Source organism: Nicotiana sylvestris, chromosome 2, assembly GCF_000393655.2.
Source record: "Nicotiana sylvestris chromosome 2, ASM39365v2, whole genome shotgun sequence".
Taxonomy (NCBI): domain Eukaryota; kingdom Viridiplantae; phylum Streptophyta; class Magnoliopsida; order Solanales; family Solanaceae; genus Nicotiana; species Nicotiana sylvestris.
Window position 1 is genome coordinate 28,450,077 of NC_091058.1, and position 23,047 is coordinate 28,473,123.

Sequence of the window (23,047 nt, forward strand, 5' to 3'; positions counted from 1 at the left end):
AGAATTCATTTTGGAAAGAGTAAAAAAAGATAGAACTAAATTTTCTGAAATATTGAGAGCGAAAGAACATCAGAGAGAGTTCAAATCTAGAAATAGAAAACAAAGAGAGATTTCCGGACTATTTTTCTTCTCCATTTTTACTGGTTTTCTCCGTGTTGCTGGGATTTCTGGATTGAGGTGTTGAAGCTACTGTGTTGGGCTTTCTGCTACTGTATTTTGCTGTTTGCTGTTGCTGATTGGTTACCCCACTTTTCTGTTCTACATACCAGGTATTCTCTTGAAACTATGTTGGAAATGAAGCCTGATTAAGTTTGTGTAAAGATCTGTGAACCGAGCTGGAGTTTAAAGGAAAAACATTAAGTTCTTGTTGTAATTTCTTCTCAATGCTGTCATTTTATTGTTCATGCTTTCAGTCTAATTTATTTTGGATATTTCATTCCTAGATGTAAATTTGATTTAAATGTTGGGTGAACTTATTTTGAATATAGGTGATTCAGGAATATTGTAAACCTCGTATAATCACGTGTTAATTAAAGATTAAGATCCTTGTGAGCACGTGATTTTTGCCTCACAAGAACTACTCCAAAAGAAATCATAAATAATTTTTTTTTATATACGATTTTGATTTTTTCGTGGCATTTTATCTGTGCATGTTTATTTTATTCTAATTAAAGAAAAATACAGAAAAAATAGTAATATAGGTACATGTGCATTTAGGAATTAATGTTGCATTTTCATAATTAATTAATCATTGGTTTATACAAAAGGATAAATTAAAATAAAAATATATTTAGGAATTAAATAAACTATAGTTGGTTTTAAAAGAGGAAAAATCACAAAAATATGTAATTATTGTAATTTTGTCATTTACGTATGCCTTTGTGTGATTTTATTTTTAATTAAATGTTTAACTTGTGTGATATTTATTGTCAAGTGTTAATTAATATTTGGTTAGTTGTATTTTTGATTTTACAATTTAATTAGGAATTGTGTAAAATTAGGAATTAAAGAAGAAAAAGGAAAAGAGTTCAAAATTAGAATATCCGGATTTGGGCCAAAAGCTTCAAGGCCCAAACGAAATATACCCTAAACCTGCCCAAAAAACCAGCCCAAACCCGGCCAAAATCCAGTCCACCTGCAACCAGTTCAAACGGCGTCGTATTGGCACCTCAAGTCTGAACCGTTGATCAAACTGGATCGAACGACCCAGTTCAGTCCCTGCATAGTTGAAACGACACCGTTTCAAATGTTCAATCTGAGCCATCCATTTTCTTTGATCCAACGGTCTCAAGGCCTCACCACAACCCGATCCACTTCACCCCGGGCCAACCCATCCCCCAACTTAAACAAAACGGCGTCGTCCCCTTTAAGTGAATTAATCTTGGCCGTGGATCGTGATGGATCCAACGGCCAAGATCAAAACACCCCTCCCCTATATAAACTCAATCTCCCAACCCAGCCCCTAACTAAACCCCCCTTGTCTTCCTGTTCATCATCGTCCCTAAGACGATGCCCCTCCCCCAAACCCTAGCCGCCCTAACTCCCCCGCTCCTGAAACCCGGCAGCCACTACGCTGCCGGTCACCAAACCAACACCCTAAGACCACCTGACCACCCTCAATCCAAATATGGTAACCGTTTAGCTCGAATCTTCATCGAGATTCTCGAATCTTCATTTGAAGATTCGAGCCAAACTCAGATCCAAACCAACCAGTTCCTAATTGACACCACAACACCCCCTAACCATCCTCGTCATGGATCCGGTAGTAGCATAGGTCGAATCTTCCTAGAACTGCTCGAATCTTCATTCGAAGATCCGAGCAAAACCTAAAACTACCCTAATGTACCCCAAAATCACACCAGTCACTCTCCTGACCTCACTCGTAACCAAACCAAACTTGGTTTGGTTCGAATCTGACCAGAAAGGTTCAAACCCCAAAATGGAACCTTAAAATTTCAAATCATGGAATCTGTCCAAATTAATTGAAGGGTTGGGGTCTAATAGGCCTTAATCAAGGTGTTCTCAGTTGAGAACACTTCGATTAAAGTCTGTTCAACCTCAAAGTGCTTAGGTCTGAGTTTGAGCCTAGGTCCGTATAATTCTAAAGTTCTGAGGTATTTATCATTTCCTCTATTTATGATATTTCTATCTATGTATTCTGCTTAGTTAGTTTTATTAATTTCCCCTGCTTTTCAATTCATCTGCTCATCTCCAATAGACCTGTTTGTTTGATCCAATTCCGGCATTGTTTCTGTTTGCTGTAATTATTATGAGTTACAATGTGTGTAATCGATTCAAATAAGTTTCGTCGATTAGTTAAGTTTTATTACAAACCTTTGTTTTTGTCAAATGCTGTTTGAATTGCCTAATTGTCCATTTCTGATTGATTGTTGTAAGTGTTGTAGGCAATTGTATAAATAGTTATCATCGATTAATTCAAGTTTTTATTAGTAGTTTCGTCAAATGGTTTAAGGTCGAGTGTTGTATGTGTTGATCTTTAGACAATTAGCTTCAAAGCTTGTCAATATGCTGACAATGATCCTGCCTGATGTTGATTTTGATTTCAATTTCCAGTTTCAGTTTTTAATGATTGGTTCTGTTAAGTCATGTGTGGTGTTAATATGGTTTGGATTCAAGTTGAGTCTGTTGTTTCCAGTTAGAATTCAGCCTTAGTCATTTAGTTATTAAAATTTGGTAGGATGGATTGATTATAGCTGTTTTAGTTTGCTATTTGGTCTAATCTATGAGGTTTGAATTGCTGTTTTGTTTTGACTAAGGAAATTGATTATAGCTGATAAAGTACAAAGGGTTGGGCTAGGACAGTAAAACACATTGGTTTCAGGGGTGATTTAGGATTGAAACAGTTAGGTTTATATTTTAGTGTTAGTTCTTTGTTAATGGGGGTATTAATTAATACATTAATGGAGAACAAAAGGTAATGGGGGGCTGAAAATCAGGAAAAAGGCTTCCTTAGTGGGATTTAAAGTAAAAAGAGCAAATTTTTAGTGGGGAATTCTGATTTTTTGAAAGGGAAAAAGGTCGGGCAGATTGTATAAAGAGGGGGAAAGACTGAAAAAGAGAAAAAGAGAAAAAGGAGAAAGCAGACTGAAAAAGAGAGAAAAAATCTGAAGTAGACTGAAAAAAAGAAAAGAGATCGGAAAATACTGGGAAAAAAAATCAGGCAGAGAGAGAATAATAGACATAATATTGGAAATAATACAAAGCTTTGCATTAAGAGTTGGAGTTCTCAAGCTCAAGAGTTTTAGGCTGCTTTCTTTGAGGGATTGACAAAACAGAAAACTATTGTTTCCTTGCATCTGTCTGTGATTAGTTTTCTGTTGCCATTTCATTACTTCATTGGATTTCTGGACTGTTTGATTGTTGGGTTTGTTTCTGTTGGTTGTCATTCTGTTGGTGCTGATTGTCGCTGTTGTTAGCTACTGGTCTACTGATCTTCACTCTATTCTTCTGTTTCTACTATCAGGTACACTTTCGAATCATTGTGATGCGACTGTTGTAGTGAAAAGAAATAATCAAGTAGTCAAATATTTAATTTGTATTTGCATGTTTAATAGCCAAATGATAGGCAGCTGTATAATCTATCTTTGTAATTCAAATTAAGAATATGGATGATGGAATTTATATTTGGCTAGAACTATTTTCTTTTGATTATAAACTGTAATTTGTAAACTATTAATAGTTTTCCAGTGTATGTTAGTTAGAATTCTATTTCATTTCGAATTAAGTATTGAGTTGTTGGAATTAAACAAGTTTAGGTAATCCTAATTGGAGCCGGCATCAGTCTGAAATAACAAGATAATCATGAACCTGCTGATAAACTTAGTTAAGGCATAAATTTGGACTAATTGTGTGAATTAGGTATTAAGGTTTGGTTCAGGCAGCTTGTTTGTTTTAAAAGGGGATTTGTTTGGTTTGAAGGGGTAATTGTTTTAATAGGTTTAGTTTTGCCAGTTTTAAGCAGAAATAAAAAGGTCATTAATTTTATAGAATCCGTAGGCTTGACATATTTGAAGCGTGATTCAATGTAGAAAGGATAAGAGCCTTAATCCAATAGGTTATTCAAGTTAACGAGTTAGCTTCAACAAACTTTTGTAAGCATCAGTAATTAGGTGGGTTTAGTTTCAAATAGTTGAAAAGCATTTAGTCCCAATGAATCAATTCGTCTAACCATGCGAGTTTAATCTAGCTATAGGTTAATTAGTTTTTTTTTTGAATATGTCCTTTGTCGATGTTGTATTTTATTTATAATTTCAATTTTAGTAATCTTCTCTTCCAATAACATTTGTCTTAGTCTAGCAATTAATATGTTACATTTTTTTAGCATGTATTAACTAGTATTATTTTCTTTTATTTTAGAGAACAACCTAAATAGAATTGTAGTCACTCTAGGACCGTTCTTTTAAAAAGAATGAGATGAGCCTCGCCGAATAAAAATATAAAAATTGCGGGGCCCTCGGTAAATATTTACTTTAAAATTGCTTAGACTTCGGAATGGATCGTTTAGCAAAATTTCACGGCCCTACCCAAAGTAAGTGATATGCTAGTCGCTTTAGGCACGCCTTTAATAATTTAATTTTCTTAAAACTCGGGTGCACATTTATGTGACCCAAATCCAAATCTCAACAGAGTCGAAATATGTCGATAACCACGGGTACATTGATGTGACGTGGTTCGAGATATATTTTCATGATGTTGCAACTCTCTATAAAAATAATAATAACAACAAAGCGGTTAAAAGTTGAAATTGCACTATAGTTTTTAAACATGTATTAAAATCAGATATTTTAGCCATTACAACAGTTTAAGCGACCGTGCTAGTACCACGGGATTCGGGGGTGCCTAACACCTTCCCTCGGGTCAACAAAATTCCTTACTTAGAATTTCTGGTTCGCAGACTTCATTCAGAAAGTCGAATATTTTCCTCGATTCGGGATTAAATTGGTGACTTGGGACACCCTAAATCTTCCAAGTAGAGACTCTGAATAAAATGAATAAATCCCGTTTCGATTGTCCTTTAAGTGAAAAAAACTCCCTTCCGCGCCGTTTTAAGGTGGCGCGGGTGAAAAAGGAGGTATGACAGCTTTGGCGACTCTGCTGGGGAACAAAACCCAGAACCACCGGTTCAAGGTTAGAAATTCGAGCTTAATAAATTGTTGTGTTTTGGCTTTATTATCTGATATTCTCATATGATCTATGCTCAATATGCAAAATGATGTTTTTTACTGCTTTGATATTATTTGAACTGTACATATAAACTGTGCCGAAACCTTCTCTTCTTACCTCCGGGGATGTGCTTACTGGTTATGACTCCCTATTTTGTTAGTGTCCTACCCTAAATAAAAGAGGCTCGGAAAGTTTCTAAGCCGGCTGGCCTTTTGGTTCCCGGAAAAGAGCTCATTCCTCAACTCGAGTTGTCCGCTCGGGTGCACTGTCTAGAACAAATACCCAGGTTTTGAACATAGAATAACGTGACTTCATGATGGATCCCTAGTAGGAACGCTTATTTGCATCATATTGCATTTGACTTAGGGGACTCAACACAGGGGTTGGGTCTGTCTAGGACTAACAACCTGAAATGGAAAAAGACCATCCTGCTGCATCCTGTGTGTTGTGAGCATTTATTTGCTTCAGATCTGCGTGCTGACTGGCTTCTGAAATCAAGAATTTTTGAAGAAAAAAAAAATTGAAAAAAAAGAAAGAAGAGAAAAATAGCGGTGTAGGGAGATAACTACTTTTTAGAAAAATAAAACCAATGTCCAAGTAGTATCAAAACCCTGCCGAAATTTTGAAAAAAAAATGAAAATGTTGGGCGAAAGGAGTCTTGTTTACAAGTTTAGTTTATGTTGGGCGAACTACGCCGGTTTGATTCTCACAGGACGTGAGATACGTAGGCAACCCTCGTGGGGTCCAACCTCCCATTTTTGTAAAAAATTAATAAATAATAAAAATGTCAAAATTTTCATTTTTCTGTCATAGAGTCGGGTGATGCTGTTTACCTCAAAAATAGCCGAATGTTCCCAAAAGGAACTCCGGAAGGCTGCCTTTGTATAAACGGCCACTTCTTATTTTTTATTTTTGGTTCAATCACACAACCTTAAAATCTTCGTCCCTGAAGTGCTGAAAGGTCGTGTTCAGAAATTCTTTTTTAGGAAAAATGATCATATTTTTTTAGTTGAATAAATTTTCGCTTGTTTAAATCTTATTAATAAATGTGCAGAACGAGCACGACTCAAAATAAACCTTTTTCAATCATGAATAAAATTCCCTTCCAATTGCAGCTATGGTGGAATGATTTAGGCAAAGAAGGGCATGACGAAATCAAGAAACATCTGAAAGGTATCACGAGTTTGTTGGATATCAGGCCTCGAGGAGATATTATAAAGGCACTGGTCCCTCACTGGGACCCTGCGCACAATGTCTTCCACTTCTCGGACTTTGAACTTACCCCAACTTTAGAGGAAATAACTGGGTACATCGGTAGTACTGAGGTTCCATTGAGGCATAAATACCTGATTACTCCAAGAGCCGTAGCGGTACACCGGTTTTTGGACTCGTTAAAGATAGTCAGAACAATCCATAACCCTGACTTGGCAAAAGGTTTTTGCACTATGAGTTTCATATACCAAAGATATGGTCACATAGGAGGATTCGACAAGCCAGAAAACAAGTTGTGCAGCAAAAGTAACCATCAAAAGTGGGATGAACATAGACGGGTTGCTTTCATGATAACCTTCTTAGGGCTCTTAGTGTTCCCAAGAAAAGACGGGAATATCGACATAAAGATAGCTAGGGTCGTCAGTATCTTGCTCACTCAAAAAGATAGCACGCTGGCGCCCATGATTGTATCTGATATGTTCCGAGCTCTCACGGCCTGCAAAGCCGGAGGAAACTTTTTCGAAGGTTGTAACTTGTTGTTGCAAATGTGGATGACTGAACACCTATGTCACCGAGCCCAGTTCCTGAGCCATGGATCTTCTGAAAAGACCTGCATAGAAGAGTTCTACACCAGAATTAATGAGGCCCACATACCTGAAGGAGTTTCAGCATGGACCTCATATTTCCTGACCCTCAACGCCAGTCAAATACAGTGGACACTAGGAAGGTTACCCGTCGACGAAGTCATATACATGCCAGCAGCTAGGCCCCATTTTCTCTTGATGGGACTTAAGAGCATTCAACCTTATGCGCCGTATCGGGTGTTGAGGCAACTAGGGAGGTGTCAGATAGTGCCCAAAGATGAGGATCTAAGTACCCAGGTAATTGAGATCAGTTCCGATGGTCAGTTTGCTGAAGCAAGAGTCCGCCAGATTTGGAGCCAATGTCAATACTTAGAGGCAAATACTTGTGTGCTAAATCAGGCAAGAGGGGAAGTTTCACCTGGATATCAGGCTTGGTACAAAGGGGAAATGTCGTCTGGAAGGCCGATTAAAAGATCTCACCTTCAAGAATTTGCCAAGTCCTCATAAGAGCATTGGGACTGGTTGGCCAAAGAGCGGGAATATCTTGCCGAAATAGGCAAACTGAAACAACAGATTCAGGATCTGAAATTTGAAAGCAAAGTGCAGTTTGCTGCCAATAAGGGAGAAAAGAACAGATTAGCCAGAGAAAGCGAGATCCTCAAAGCTCAGATCCGAAAGATGAAAATGGATGCCGACAACCAACTGAGAAGCCGGGCTGATAAAAGGTTGATAGCAGGGTTAAGGAATCAGGTCGCTGAAGGCCAGAAAGACTTGGAAAGATCCAAGGCTAGCATAGCAAGATTACGGACCAGGTGGGCAAAAGTTATAGCAGCACGGAGAAAGCACCTATGGCAAGTGAAAAGGGATTACGAAATGAGTGTTACAACATTGAGAGAAATAAATTCCACTCTCAGTAATCGGGTCCTTAAACAAGCTCGAGATGCTAGAACAGATAGGGAACGCTGCTATGAGTCAATGGCCAGAATGGAAGAACAAATGGAGAGGTTCCAAGATCAGCTCATTGACAATACTCGAATATTGGGACTAAAGAATCAACGAATAGAACAACTGTGCATAGAGAGGGATAGAATCAGGGGTAGGATCAATGAGATTGGGCGCTACATCACCACGAAATGCCTAACATGTGAAGAAATGCCCCGTGATATCCTTTTTGCCTCAGTCATGGGTTATGTCCACCAGATCATGGAGGAGTTAAAAAGCTTGCAAAGAGGCCTAATACCAAAGCCCGCAGAAAGGCCGAATGATGCCTTGCGGGCACCAAAATTCAAGGCTTTAATGTATCCTTAGTTAAATCCTGCACTTGTTTGTTCTTCAGAGTTTGTTGTCTACCCTTATGTTCTCTTCAAACATTCTTAAAAAGTATGGAGTCTATATTTTCGTTTGTTTTTCTTTTAAATGATGGCTTGTAATAGCATATTTGGGTAATAAAAAGTAAAATTGGGACTTTGTTTTACTTATGGCACGAACTACGCTTGGTCTGATTCGTGCGGGGTCACGATACGTAGGCCATCTCTATAGGATTCGACCGTAACAAAAAAAGAAGAAGAAAAGAAAGGTCCCTGAAACACTTGAAAAGGCACAAATAAAACAGGCCGGGATTATGCACGCAGTCGGAGCAAAAGCATGTTAGAAATGATTAACTACCTAAGAACATTGCATTCCCCCCAAACGTGCAAATACAATATCTGTTAAGACTCTAACACTGACAAGTTTGTTGTTTTTCCAATCTACTATCAGTTAGTTTATTAAAGAGTACTGACACCGTACCATTATCAAACAAGATCAAAAGGGCCCATACCAGAAAGCATGAGTGGTTCAGACAACAGTGTTTAGTCGGAAAAGATGGCAAATTAGATGCTGAAGGAAGCCATGGAAAAAATGGAAAAGATGAGGCTGGAAATGAATGAAATGCAGATAGCCTTAGCTAGAGCCCAAAAGGGGCAGGAACTACCTGTTACTCCTACTCTCCAACCAGGACACACGTCAGAATACCCCTCTCCCGGTCCTTAAACGAGTTTCCCAAGCCATCACTACTATCAGGGAAGAGAGGCCTATGATCCCCAAGCTCCACCACCCAGTTAAAACCCTCCTCCACCAAATGTTCCCGTCTTTGTGGCACCTCCCCCAGCCCCATTGCACAGATCATCTAGTGAGCCACTGTTTCAGGCTCACGATACACAATATTACCCCCCTGAACTCACATTCAAAGCACCCGAGCCACATACCTATAATCCCCACTTTGAGGTCCCGGCGGAGATTGAAAAGCCGGCTAAGAGCCCAGAGCAGGACGAGGTGATGCGGAAATTTAAAAGCCTGGAGCAGTCCTTCAGGAACATACACGGGTTAGGGCAACCAGGTCAGCGTGGCCTATAAGGATCTATGCCCTTTACCTGACGTTCAATTACCAGCAGGGTTCAAGATGCCCAAGTTCGATTTGTACGAAGGGCATGGCGATCCTATGACACATCTACGAGGCTTTTGTAGCAAAATGAGGGGAGCAGGGGGAAAAGATGAGCTACTAATAGCTTACTTTGGCCAGAGTTTAAGCGGGTCGGCACTGGAGTGGTATACAAGACAAGATCTGAGCAGGTGGTACACCTGGGATGACTTGGCACAGGCTTTCGCAGGACATTTCCAATACAACCTTGAGATAGTCCCAGACCATCTCACATTGCTAAAGCTTGAGAAGAAACCCGGAGAGAGCTTCAGGGAATTTGGTTTCCGATGGAGAGAATAGGCAGCCAGAGTTGATCCGCCAATGAGAGAGGGAGAAATGGTAGATTACTTTCTACAAACTCTAGAGCCGACTTACTTTGGTCACTTGGTGACATCAGTTGGAAAATCCTTCAATGAAGTGGTGAAGATGGGAGGTATGATAGAAGAGGGACTTAAGTCCAATAAGATCCTGAGTTACTCGGCAATTAAGGCAACAACTCAGGCCATTCAGAGCGGCACGGGAGGTGCGCTCGGAAAGAAAAGGAGAGAGGAGGTCACAACAATAGAGGCAGGCAATTGGTCCAGATCTAAAGGTCCTTCCCCTCATTACCAACCCAGACCCCATCATCTAAAGGTCACAACATTTTTCCGTCCATCACGCCCAAACTTACACCCAGCCTCTGGCTCATCCGCAATGGCGTGTACCGGCTATCCAACATACATATCTACATCTACAAAGCACATATCCACCTCTACAAAACACATATCCACCACCGAGGGCCTACAGGAATCCTTCAGGGCCAAACTTCCGCGGAAATCAGGCTTTCAGGAATGAAAGAATGCAGAAGCCAAGAACATTCACTCCGTTGGGAGAAACCTATACTACTCTGTTTCACAAGTTGAAGCAAATAGGCCTACTAAGTCCTGTTGAAACCAAATTGCCAAATCCCCTTCCCAGAAATCTGGACCATTTAGTAAGCTGCGAATATTGTTCAAGTGCTCCCAGGCATGATACTGAAAAATGTTGGAAGTTGAAGACTGCCATACAAGATCTTATTGACACAAATAGGATCGAGGTTCAAGCACCAAAGATACCCAACATCAATGAAAATCCGTTACTGGTGCACCATGAAGCCCATATGATCGAACTAGTGCACGAAGGAGGGAAACCAAAAACACCCTCACAAATGGTAATGATGATTCGCGCCAGTGCTAATGAAGAGTCGACCAGTGGAAAGGCAGTGGTATAGTCGGGAAAGGTATATGACAAGCCCTTTGTGATAACAGGGAAAGGATCGTCTATTACTGCGAAGAAGCCAGAGTCAATCAGAGCAGTGTTGCAGGGAGTAGCAAACAAACCAATGCTGGTAGTAAAAGGGGTCCACGTGGAACCAGTTGTTATCAAGCCGGTCATGTAGTTGCCGATAACAAGTGAGAAAGCTGTGCCGTGGAGTTACAGTCAAGTGACAGTGACGCATAAGGGGAAGAAGGTTATGGAAGACGTATGTGAGGCACAGGGGTTAACTCGATCGGGAAGGTGTTTTGCTCCCGCAGAATTGAGAAGGGTCAATCCTGAAACAATAAAGAAACCAGTAACAGAGGAAGAAGCAGAGGAATTTTTGAAGAAGATTAAGGCGCAGGATTACTCAATTATAGAGCAATTGAGAAAGACCCCAGCCCAGATTTCGTTGCTATCCTTGTTAATCCATTCAAACGATCACTGTCGGGCCTTAATGAAGATTCTGAACGAGGCCTATGTCCCGGACAAGCTCTCAGTGAACCATTTGGAGAAAGTAGCGCACAAGATCTTTGAAGTAAACCGAGTGACATTCTATGACGATGAGTTACCAGTAGAGGGTATTGAACACAACAGAGCACTCTATCTGACGGTAAAATGCGAAGAATCGGTGGTCACTCGAGCACTAATTGATATCGTACTGGAATTAACCATTGGTCTGGTCGAATTCACCATGGAATTTCAAGTAATAGATGTGGCGGTGTCGTACAATCTTTTGTTGGGACGACCCTGGATCCATGCAGCCAAAGCAGTACCTTCTACACTGCATCAAATGGTCAAGTTTGAATGGGATAGACAAGAGATTGTGGTACATGGGGATGACGGCACACATGCCGTCAGCGATGCTATTGTGCCCTTCATAGAAACCGACGATGATAAGGGCCCGTGGGTTTATCACGTTTTCGACGCAGTCTCAGTATACAAAATTCCTGAGGGCGGGGGCCTTCCACTTCCCAGAATCACGGCTGCAACCTTCATGATAGCATCAGAAATGTTGATTAATGGGTTTGTACCAGGAAAAGGTCCGAGGGTTGATCTGTAGGGAATGATCCAGTCAGTTTCTTTGCCCAAGAACCTAGAAACCTTTGGGTTGGGATTCAAGCCTACCGCAGCAGATGTGAAGCGAGCCCGCAAATTAAAGAAAAGAGTTTGGGTCCTTCCTAAACCAGTCCCACGCCTGTCCAGATCATTTGTCAAAGCAGGGTGCAGAAAGTTGTCAGTCCCGGAAGTTCTTGGACCTCTGATGGGGCCAAACGGAGATTTGAATGAAAGCTTTGGAAGAGTGTTTGCCGACGTCAACATGATAGAAGCTGGAGAGGGTTCCAGTAAGGCAGACATACAGTTTGTGGGTCCTAAGGTCAAGGTCAACAATTGGATGGCTACTCCTCTTCCTACTTGGAGGGAGTCCTGGTAGTTGGCTCTGATTTTCCTTTTCTGTTTTCTGGATTATTCCAGGGTTGTAATCCAGATTTCTTTTTATTGTGTTCAATACAGTGTGAAACCTTGTTATCCCATAATTCAATAAAACGAAAAGTTTCTTCTTTATTTCTTATCTTGTTTTTCTATTATTTTAATTTTGTTTCTTTCGTTTCTTTTTCTGAACAGTTCTTTTCATACTGGTTCTAATGACATGGCATGCACAACGGATCTTCAACCTAGTCTAAAAGATCAATCTGATTCCGAGCTAACCATACAAGAGGTCGATTATGATAATGAATCGGAATACGATGAGGATGGAGCATTCGAGGAGATAAACAGGGAGTTAAGCCAGTTTGAAGAAAAATACAAACCCAACTTAAATGACACAGAAGCCATCAATTTAGGGGATGCCGGCGATATCAGAGAAACTAAAATAAGCATCCACATTGCACCAAATATCAGGGAGGAATTGATCAAAACACTTATTGAGTTCAAAGATGTTTTTGCATAGTCGTATGATGACATACCGGGGTTAAGCATAGATTTAGTGGTTCATAAATTGCTCACTGACCCGCCATGCCCTCCCGTCAAGCAAAAATTAAGAAAGTTCAAAACTGATATGAGTGTGAAGATTAAAGAGGAAGTAACCAAGCAGTTGCAAGCAAAGGTTATTCGTGTCACTCGATATCCAGATTGGTTGGCTAATGTGGTACCGGTACCAAAGAAAGATGGAAAGATCAGTGTGTGTGTCGATTACCGCAACTTGAACAGGGCAAGCCCTAAAGACAACTTTCCTTTACCCAACATCCATATCTTGATCGACAATTATGCCGGACGTGAGATCGGATCTTTTGTGGATTGCTATGCTGGGTATCATCAGATTTTGATGGATGAGGAAGATGCAGAAAAGACAGCCTTCATTACGCCGTGGGGAACTTATTGCTACCGGGTAATGCCATTTGGTTTGAAGAATGCTGGGGCGACGTACAGGAGAGCAATGACCACTGTGTTTCATGACATGATCCACAAAGAAATTGAGGTGTACGTAGACGATGTGATCATAAAGTCCAAGCATCAGGAAGACCACGTAGCAGACCTAAGGAAGTTCTTTCAAAGACTTCGAAGGTATAATATTAAGCTCAACCCGGCCAAATGTGCATTTGGTATTCCATCTGGGAAGCTTTTAGGATTCATCGTCAGTCGGCGAGGTATTGAACTGGATTCGTCAAAGATCAAATCTATCCAAGATTTGCCACCGCCGAAGAACAAGACAGAAGTAATGAGTCTGTTGGGAAGGTTGAATTACATCAGCAGATTTATTGCTCAACTCACAGCAACATATGAACCTATTTTTCGGCTGTTAAAGAAGGATGCTGCGGTAGGATGGACAACGGAATGCCAGGAAGCATTCGACCAGATCAAAGGATATTTATCAAATCCACCTGTATTGGTTCCACCTGAGCCGGTGAGACCGTTAATTCTTTATCTAACGGTCTTGGAGAATTCGTTTGGCTGCGTGTTGGGGAAACACGACAGTACAGGAAGAAAAGAGCAAGCCATCTATTATCTCAGCAAGAAGTTTACAGTATATGAGGTTAAGTACACTCAACTCGAGAAGACATATTGCGCCCTAACTTGGGTGGCCCAGAAATTGAAGCATTATTTATCCTCATATACTACTTATCTCATTTCCCGTTTGGATCCGTTAAAGTATATTTTCCAGAAGCCTATGCCCACAGGAAGGTTAGCAAAATGGCAAATATTACTCACATTGTTTGACATCGTCTATGTGATGAGGAAAACCATGAAGGCCCAAGCATTGCCAGATCACTTGGCTGAGAATCCTGTTGATGAAGAATACGAGCCGTTGAGGACGTATTTTCCTGATGAGGAAGTAATGAATATAGATGAGTTGGAATTATCTGAGGAACCAGGTTGGAAGCTTTTCTTTGATGGAGCCGCAAATGCGAAAGGAGTTGGAATAGGAGCAGTGCTTATTTCTGAAACAGGACATCATTATCCTGTTACAGCTCAACTGCGTTCCTATTGTACCAACAACATGGCTGAGTATGAGGCATGAATTTTAGGTTTGCGATTAGCTGCAGACATGGATGTCCAGGACGTCTTGGTCTTGGGGGACTCGGACCTCCTGGTGCATCAGATTCAGGGTGAATGGGAAACACGGGATTTGAAGCTCATACCATATCGACAATGTTTGCACGATCTGAGCAAGCGATTTCGATCAGTGGAGTTCAGACACATCCCAAGAGTTCACAATGAGGTTGCCGATGCATTGGCCACTTTAGCATCAATGTTGCACCACCCAGACAAAATTCATGTTGACCCGTTGCACATCCAGGTTCGTGATCAGCATGCCTATTACAACATGATAGAGGAAGAAGTGGATGGCGAGCCATGGTTTTATGACGTCAAAGAGTACCTCAGGATGGGGATATACCCGGAGCAGGCCACCGGAGATCAAAAAAGAACCATTCGGCGATTGTCAAATGGTTTCTTCCTCAGTGGGGGAGTGTTGTACAAAAGAACCCCAGATTTGGGATTGCTGAGATGTATAGATGCCAGTCAAGCCACGACAGTTATGACATAGGTACATGCTGGAGTTTGTGGGCCACATATGAGCGGATATGTATTGGCGAAGAAGATTCTTCGAGCAGGGTATTATTGGCTCACTATGGAGCATGATTGTATCAATTTCGTGCGGAAATACCATCAATGTCAGATACACGGCGATCTGATTCATTCTCCACCAACGGAATTGCACACAATGTCAGCACCATGGCCATTTGTGGCATATGGCATGGATGTCATTGGGCTTATTGAGCCGGCGGCTTCGAACGGTCACAAGTTCATTCTGGTAACTATTGATTATTTCACTAAGTGGGTTGAAGCCAAAACTTTCAAGTCAGTAACCAAGAAGGTAGTGGTGGATTTTGTCCATTCCCATATCATCTGCAGATTTGGGATCCCGAAAGTAATAATCATGGACAATGGTGCTAATCTTAACAGCAATTTGATGAGATAAGTATGTGAACAGTTTAAGATTATACACCGTAACTCCACACCATATCATCCCAAGACGAATGGAGCTGTTGAAGCAGCCAACAAGAACATCAAGAAGATACTAAGGAAGATGGTAGAAGGATCCAGGCAATGGCATGAAAAATTACCATTTGCATTGTTGGGTTATCGCACTACCGTCCGGACTTCAGTAGGTGCAACCCCTTATTTGTTGGTATATGGAATTGAAGCAGTAATACTGGCGGAAATTGAAATTCCATCCCTTTGGATTGTCGTTGAGGCTGAGATTGATGATGACGAATGGGTCAAAACCCGTTTGGAGCAGTTGAGCTTGATTGATGAAAAGAGATTGGCAGCTGTGTGTCATGGCCAGTTATATCAAAGGAGAATGGCAAGAGCCTACAACAAGAGGGTGCGCCCTAGAAAATTTGAAGTGGGGCAACAAGTATTGAAACGAATCCTGCCATACCAAGCAGAAGTAAACGGCAAGTTCGCCCCAAATTGGCAAGGACCATTCATTGTAACCAGAGTGTTGTCCGATGGTGATTTATGTTTAACAGATATCGAAGGGAAATGCGTCGACATGGCTATCAATTCCGACGCAGTTAAGAGATATTATGTATGATCTCTTTTGGTTGTAATTGTCATTTGTTTGTGGTTGGCATTTATCGGAGAATGAAATGACGGAGGCAATTCTTTCTTCTATCCAAACACTTTAACCTTTGCTTACCCTTTTGAGCCTTATTTATTCTTTCATATCCCTCTTTTGGAGTTAGTAATTAAAAAAAAGAAAAAAAAGAGAAAAACAATAATAAAGACAAAAGAAAAATCATAAGAAAAACAAAGGAATTAGGAACTACGTTTGACCTGATTCCTCAAAGAAGGATACGTAGGCGCCTCATGGCTCGGTCATAGTGTAACCAAAAAATAAAAATCCCCAAGCAAGAAGAACTGGGGCAGAAGTGGTGAAAAGAAAGTTTGATTCCAAGAGTTGTACTATTTCACCCCTCCAAATTATTTTAAACTTTTGATACCCCTTTTCCTTTTAGCCATACACAAAAAAATCATATTGATGTCCAAAAAAGACCTCCCGATCAGTATCCGAGAAGTTCCAAGTTCATGCACGTGGAAGTCGGGAACAACACTCTGATCCCTAGCAGAGAAGAGGATCATAAACTGGAAATGAATTGATAGCCGAAAGAATCCCCAACAAAGAGCGTCATATCGACAATGCTCCAATCCCAGCTGAAAAATAAAATAAAATGAGAGAGTCTTATCGGTGAAAACCTTCACAGGCACCATGAGGCGACGGGAGTTGAGAGAAATAAGAGAGTCTTATTAGTAAAAACCCCTCGAAGAGCACTATGAGGCGACAAGGCGAGATTGGCGGAAAAGGTCCACATTTGGCAAAAGTTGAGTATTTATTTATCCCCAGCGAGATGAGGTCATCCAAAAGATTGATTGATACAAATAGACTGGCTTGATCAATCCGGAATGCACGACATGATCGTTGGGATTGGTTATATCATTCAGATAAGTTCTTTTCTTTTCTTTTTCCCCAGCGTTTGTTCAGAAAGACTTCTTTTTCTATCTTTAAAATTATCACTCTTTCATTTCTTGGTTTAAAAGATTTTATTTCCCCAACAGTTTATTTTTGAAAAGGATTTTCAGAGCTTACTACCAGTTGCCAAAATGGTGCAAGGCAAAATGCGAAAAGGACAAGCCAAAGATAAGGCGACAAAGCGAAAAGAAGTTTGTCGCAAGACCAAATGATGAATGGGTTTAGATCTTAAGAGGCCCAAATTTCCAAGGGAAGTTATGGATCAAATTCCAAGACGATCCCTAGTAGATTTGCAAGATACAGGAACACCTCCGATAGATTCTCGACCAAGCTCCACAATGGTCAGACAACACGGAGCGGGGAAGGAAGAGAAACGAAAACCATCCCCAGCAGGAATATCAGCCCCAACAATCAATATTCTCCCCAACAAGTTTTATAGCAAAGCAGGGAAAAGAAAAGGGAAAAATCATCCCCAGTAGAAGTGGCACGACCACTCGCCCCATTTAAACTAACAAATTTTTCTTTGATTTGAAACAGGGAAAGGAAATATTATTGACCGCAAGAAGACAGAGTCACAAAGAAGATTATCAAACTGGGGCAGAAAATTTTCTCTCATTACGAAAATTTTCTTAAAATCAGATAGTCATTTGGGAAAGAGAGAAAATAACACAAGTTTTGAAGGAAGAAAAATCCCCAGCAGTATACGAGAAGGGAGATACAAGTTTTAAGAAAAAAGCAATCTTGGAAGAAGCAAGATGACCCAAAGTTGTAAAAGAAATGACCTTTGAATCAGTATCATCCCCACCATTGTTAAAAGGAGAAAGATAATTTCCCAGCAGTGTTATTCCCGGCAAGTTTCAGGGAAGTGAAAGCACCAGCTTTAAAGGAAATAGTCTTTGAAGAAGGAAAATGACACATTAATGAAATAAAATATCGGTGTTATCCCCAACAATTTTCAGAGGAATAAAACACCAATTTTGAAGGAAGCAGTTGAAGAAGTCAGGAGCCCGCCTGGAGAATGGAGGCTGAATTATTTTGATAAAGTTGTTGAAGTCAGGAGCCCGCCTGGAGAATGGAAGCTGAATTATTTTGATAAAGTTGTTGAAGTCAGGAGCCCGCCTGGAGAATGGAGGTGTTAGAATTTAAGAAGTTGTTGAAGTCAGGAGCCCGCCTGGAGAATGGAGGCGTTATTTTTCGGAGTTGTTGTTGAAGTCAGGAGCCCGCCTGGAGAATGGAGGCTGGATTATTTTGGGAAGTTGAAGAAGTCAGGAGCCCGCCTGGAGAATGGAGGTGTTAAAATTTTGAGGAAGATGTTGAAGTCAGGAGCCCGCCTGCAGAACAGAGGAGTACATTTCAAGATCAAACAGAAGTCAGTAATCAGGAGGAGTACAACAAAGATCCCCAGCATAACAAGCTTTAATGCAAGAAGCAATGTCCCCAGCAGATAGAACGGTATAATAAAACTTATGCTAAAAAAGGCAAAAGGCCAGTGTTATCCCCAGCAGTTTTCGAAAGAAAGGCACCAGAGGGAACACAAGCTGACAAGAGCGAGACAACCAGAGCAAGGGGAAGACAGATAAGATTTTGTAATTCCTAGCTTAGTCTAGCTTCTTATTTTCTTTTGGCAACGGTGTAATAAGGAGATCAAGAGGCAGTAGCAACAACAATAACAACAAAAAGCAGTTCCATGGTAGTCCTAGCTACCAAAACTTCCCGAACTACATTAACCTGATTCCCTTCTAGCCAGGGATATGTAGGAAACCTTTGAAGCAAAGGTTCGATTAAATCCTTTTCAAAAAATGCTTCACACGGAGTATTCCAAAGGGCAAAAATCGCTCATATCCGCTCACTTTATCTTTGTACGAAAACTCTTCATGTTTTCGGACAAAGAGGGGCAGCTGTGAGCACGTGATTTTTGCCTCACAAGAACTACTCCAAAAGAAATCATAAATAATTTTTCTTTATATACGATTTTGAATTTTTCGTGGCATTTTATCTGTGCATGTTTATTTTATTCTAATTAAAGAAAAATACAGAAAAAATAGTAATATAGGTATATGTGCATTTAGGAATTAATGTTGCATTTTCATAATTAATTAATCATTGGTTTATATAAAAGGATAAAATAAAATAAAAATATATTTAGGAATTAAATAAACCATAGTTGGTTTTAAAAGAGGGAAAATCACAAAAATATGTAATTGTTGTAATTTTGTCATTTAAGTATGCCTTTGTGTGATTTTATTTTTAATTAAATGTTTAACTTGTGTGATATTTATTGTCAAGTGTTAATTAATATTTGGTTAGTTGTATTTTTGATTTTACAATTTAATTAGGAATTGTGTAAAATTAGGAATTAAAGAAGAAAAAGGAAAAGAGTTCAAAATTAGAATATCCGGATTTGGGCCAAAAGCTTCAAGGTCCAAACGAAATATACCCTAAACCTGCCCAAAAAACCAGCCCAAACCCGGCCAAAATCCAGTCCACCTGCAACCAGTTCAAACGACGCCGTATTGGCACCTCAAGTCTGAACCGTTGATCAAACTGGATCGAACGACCCAGTTTAGTCCCTGCATAGTTGAAACGACACCGTTTCAAATGTTCAATCTGAGCCATTCATTTTCTTTGATCCAACGGCCTCAAGGCCTCACCACAACCCGATCCACTTCACCCCGGGCCAACCCATCCCCCAACTTAAACAAAACGGCGTCGTCCCCTTTAAGTGAATTAATCCTGGCCGTGGATCGTGATGGATCCAACGGCCAAGATCAAAACACCCCTCCCCTATATAAACTCAATCTCCCAACCCAGCCCCTAACTAAACCCCCCCTCGTCTTCCTGTTCATCATCGTCCCTAAGACGATGCCCCTCCCCCAAACCCTAGCCGCCCTAACTCCCCCGCGCCAGAAACCCGACGGCCACTACGCTGTCGGTCACCAAACCAACACCCTAAGACCACCTGACCACCCTCAATTCAAATATGGTAACCAGTTAGCTCGAATCTTCATCGAGCTTCTTGAATCTTCATTTGAAGATTCGAGCCAAACTCAGATCCAAACCAACCAGTCCCTAATTTACACCACAACACCCCCTAACCATCCTCGTCATGGATCCGGTAGTAGCATAGGTCGAATCTTCCTAGAACTGCTCGAATCTTCATTCGAAGATCCGAGCAAAACCTAAAACTACCCTAATGTACCCAAAAATCACACCAGTCACTCTCCTGACCTCACTCATAACCAAACCAAACTTGGTTTGGTTCGAATCTGACCAGAAAGGTTCAAAACCCAAAACGAAACCCAAAAATTTCAAATCATGGAATCTGTCCAAATTAATTGAAGGGTTGGGGTCTAATAGACCTTAATCAAGGTGTTCTCAGTTGAGAACACTTCGATTAAAGTCTGTTCAACCTCAAAGTGCTTAGGTCTGAGTTCGAGCCTGGGTCTGTATAATTCTGAAGTTCTGAGGTATTTATCTTTTCCTCTATTTATGATCTTTCTATCTATGTATTCTGCTTAGTTAGTTTTATTAATTTCCCCTGCTTTTCAATTCATCTGCTCATCTCTAGTAGACATGTTTGTTTGATCTAATTCCGGCACTGTTTCTGTTTGCTGTAATTATTATGAGTTACAATGTGTGTAATCGATTCAAATAAGTTTCGTCGATTAGTTATGTTTTATTACAAACCTTTATTTTTGTCAAATGCTGTTTGAATTGCCTAACTGTCCATTTCTGATTGATTGTTGTAAGTGTTGTAGGCAATTGTATAAATAGTTACCATCGATTAATTCAAGTTTTTATTAGTAGTTTCGTCAAATGGTTTAAGGTCTAGTGTTGTATGTGTTGATCTTTAGACAATTAGCTTCAAAGCTTGTCAATATGCTGACAATGATCCTGCCTGATGTTGATTTTGATTTCAATTTCCAGTTTCAGTTTTTAATGATTGGTTCTGTTAAGTCCTGTGTGGTGTTAATACGGTTTGGATTCAAGTTGAGTCTGTTGTTTCCAGTTAGAATTCAGCCTTAGTCATTTAGTTATTAAAATTTGGTATGATGGATTGATTATAGCTGTTATAGTTTGTTGTTTGGTCTAATCTATGGGGTTTGAATTGCTTTTTTGTTTTGACTAAGGAAATTGGTTATAGCTGATAAAGTACAAAGGGTTGGGCTAGGACAGTAAAACACATTAGTTTCAGGGTGATTTAAGATTGAAACAGTTAGGTTTATATTTTAGTGTTAGTGCTTTGTTAATGGGGGTATTAATTAATACATTAATGGAGAACAAAAGGTAATGGGGGGCTGAAAATCAGGGAAAAGGCTTCCTTAGTGGGATTTAAAGTAAAAAGAGCAGATTTTTAGTGGGGAATTCTGATTTTTTGAAAGGAAAAAAGGTCGGGCAGATTGTATAAAGAGGGGAAAGACTGAAAAAGATGAAAAAGAGAAAAAGGAGAAAGCAGACTGAAAAAGAGAGAAAAAATCTGAAGTAGACTGAAAAAAAGAAAAGAGATCGGAAAATACTGGAAAAAAATCAGGCAGAGAGAGAATAATAGACATAGAATTGGAAATAATACAGAGCTTTGCATTAAGAGTTGGAGTTCTCAAGCTCAAGAGTTTTAGGCTGCTTTCTTTGAGTGATTGACAAAACAGAAAACTACTGTTTCCTTGCGTCTGTCTGTGATTAGTTTTCTGTTGCCATTTCATTACTTCATTGGATTTCGGGACTGTTTGATTGCTGGGTTTGTTTCTGTTGGTTGTCATTCTGTTGGTGCTGATTGTCGCTGTTGTTAGCTACTGGTCTACTGATCTTCACTCTATTCTTCTGTTTCTACTATCAGGTACACTTTCGAATCATTGTGATGCGGCTGTTGTAGTGAAAAGAAATAATCAAGTAGTCAAATATTTAATTTGTATTTGCATGTTTAATAGCCAAATGATAGGAAGCTGTATAATCTATCTTTGTAATTCAAATTAAGAATATGGATGATGGAATTTATATTTGGCTAGAACTATTTTCTTTTGATTATAAACTGTAATTTGTAAACTATTAATAGTTTTCCAGTGTATGTTAGTTAGAATTCTATTTTATTTGGAATTAAGTATTGAGTTGTTGGAATTAAACAAGTTTAGGTAATCCTAATTGGAGCCGACATCAGTCTGAAATAACAAGATAATCATGAACCTGCTGATAAACTTAGTTAAGGCATAAATTTGGACTAATTGTGTGAATTAGGTATTAAGGTTTGGTTCAGGCAACTCGTTTGTTTAAAAAGGGGATTTGTTTGGTTTGAAGGGGTAATTGTTTGAATAGGTTTAGTTCTGCCAGTTTTAAGCAGAAATAAAAAGGCCATTAATTTTATAGAATCTGTAGGCTTGACATATTTGAAGCGCGATTCAATGTAGAAAGGATAAGAGCCTTAATCCAATAGGTTATTCAAGTTAACGAGTTAGCTTCAATAAACTTTTGTAAGCATTAGTAATTAGGTGGGTTTAGTTTCAAATAGTTGAAAAGCATTTAGTCCCAATGAATCAATTCGCCTAACCATGCGAGTTTAATCTAGCTATAGGTTAATTAGTTTTTTTTTTTGAATATGTCATTTGTCGATGTTGTATTTTATTTATAATTTCAATTTTAGTAATCTTCTTTCCAATAACATTTGTCTTAGTCTAGCAATTAATATGTTACGTTTTTTTATCATGTATTAACTAGGATTATTTTCTTTTATTTTAGAGAACAGCCTAAATAGAAATGTAGTCACTCTAGGACCGTTCTTTTAAAAAGAATGAGATGAGCCTCGCCGAATAAAAATATAAAAATTGCGGGGCCCTCGGTAAATATTTACTTTAAAATTGCTTAGACTTCGGAATGGATCGTTTAGCAAAATTTCACGGCCCTACCCAAAGTAAGTGATATGCTAGTCGCTTTAGGCACGCCTTTAATAATTTAATTTTCTTAAAACTCGGGTGCACATTTATGTGACCCAAATCCAAATCTCAACAGAGTCGAAATATGTCGATAACCACGGGTACATTGATGTGACGTGGTTCGAGATATATTTTTATGATGTTGCAATTCTCTATAAAAATAATAATAACAACAAAGCGCTTAAAAGTTGAAATTGCACTATAGTTTTTGAACATGTATTAAAATCAAATATTTTAGCCATTACAACAGTTCAAGCGACCGTGCTAGTACCACGGGATTCGGGGGTGCCTAACACCTTCCCTCGGGTCAACAGAATTCCTTACTTAGAATTTCTGGTTCACAGACTTCATTCGGAAAGTCGAATATTTTTCT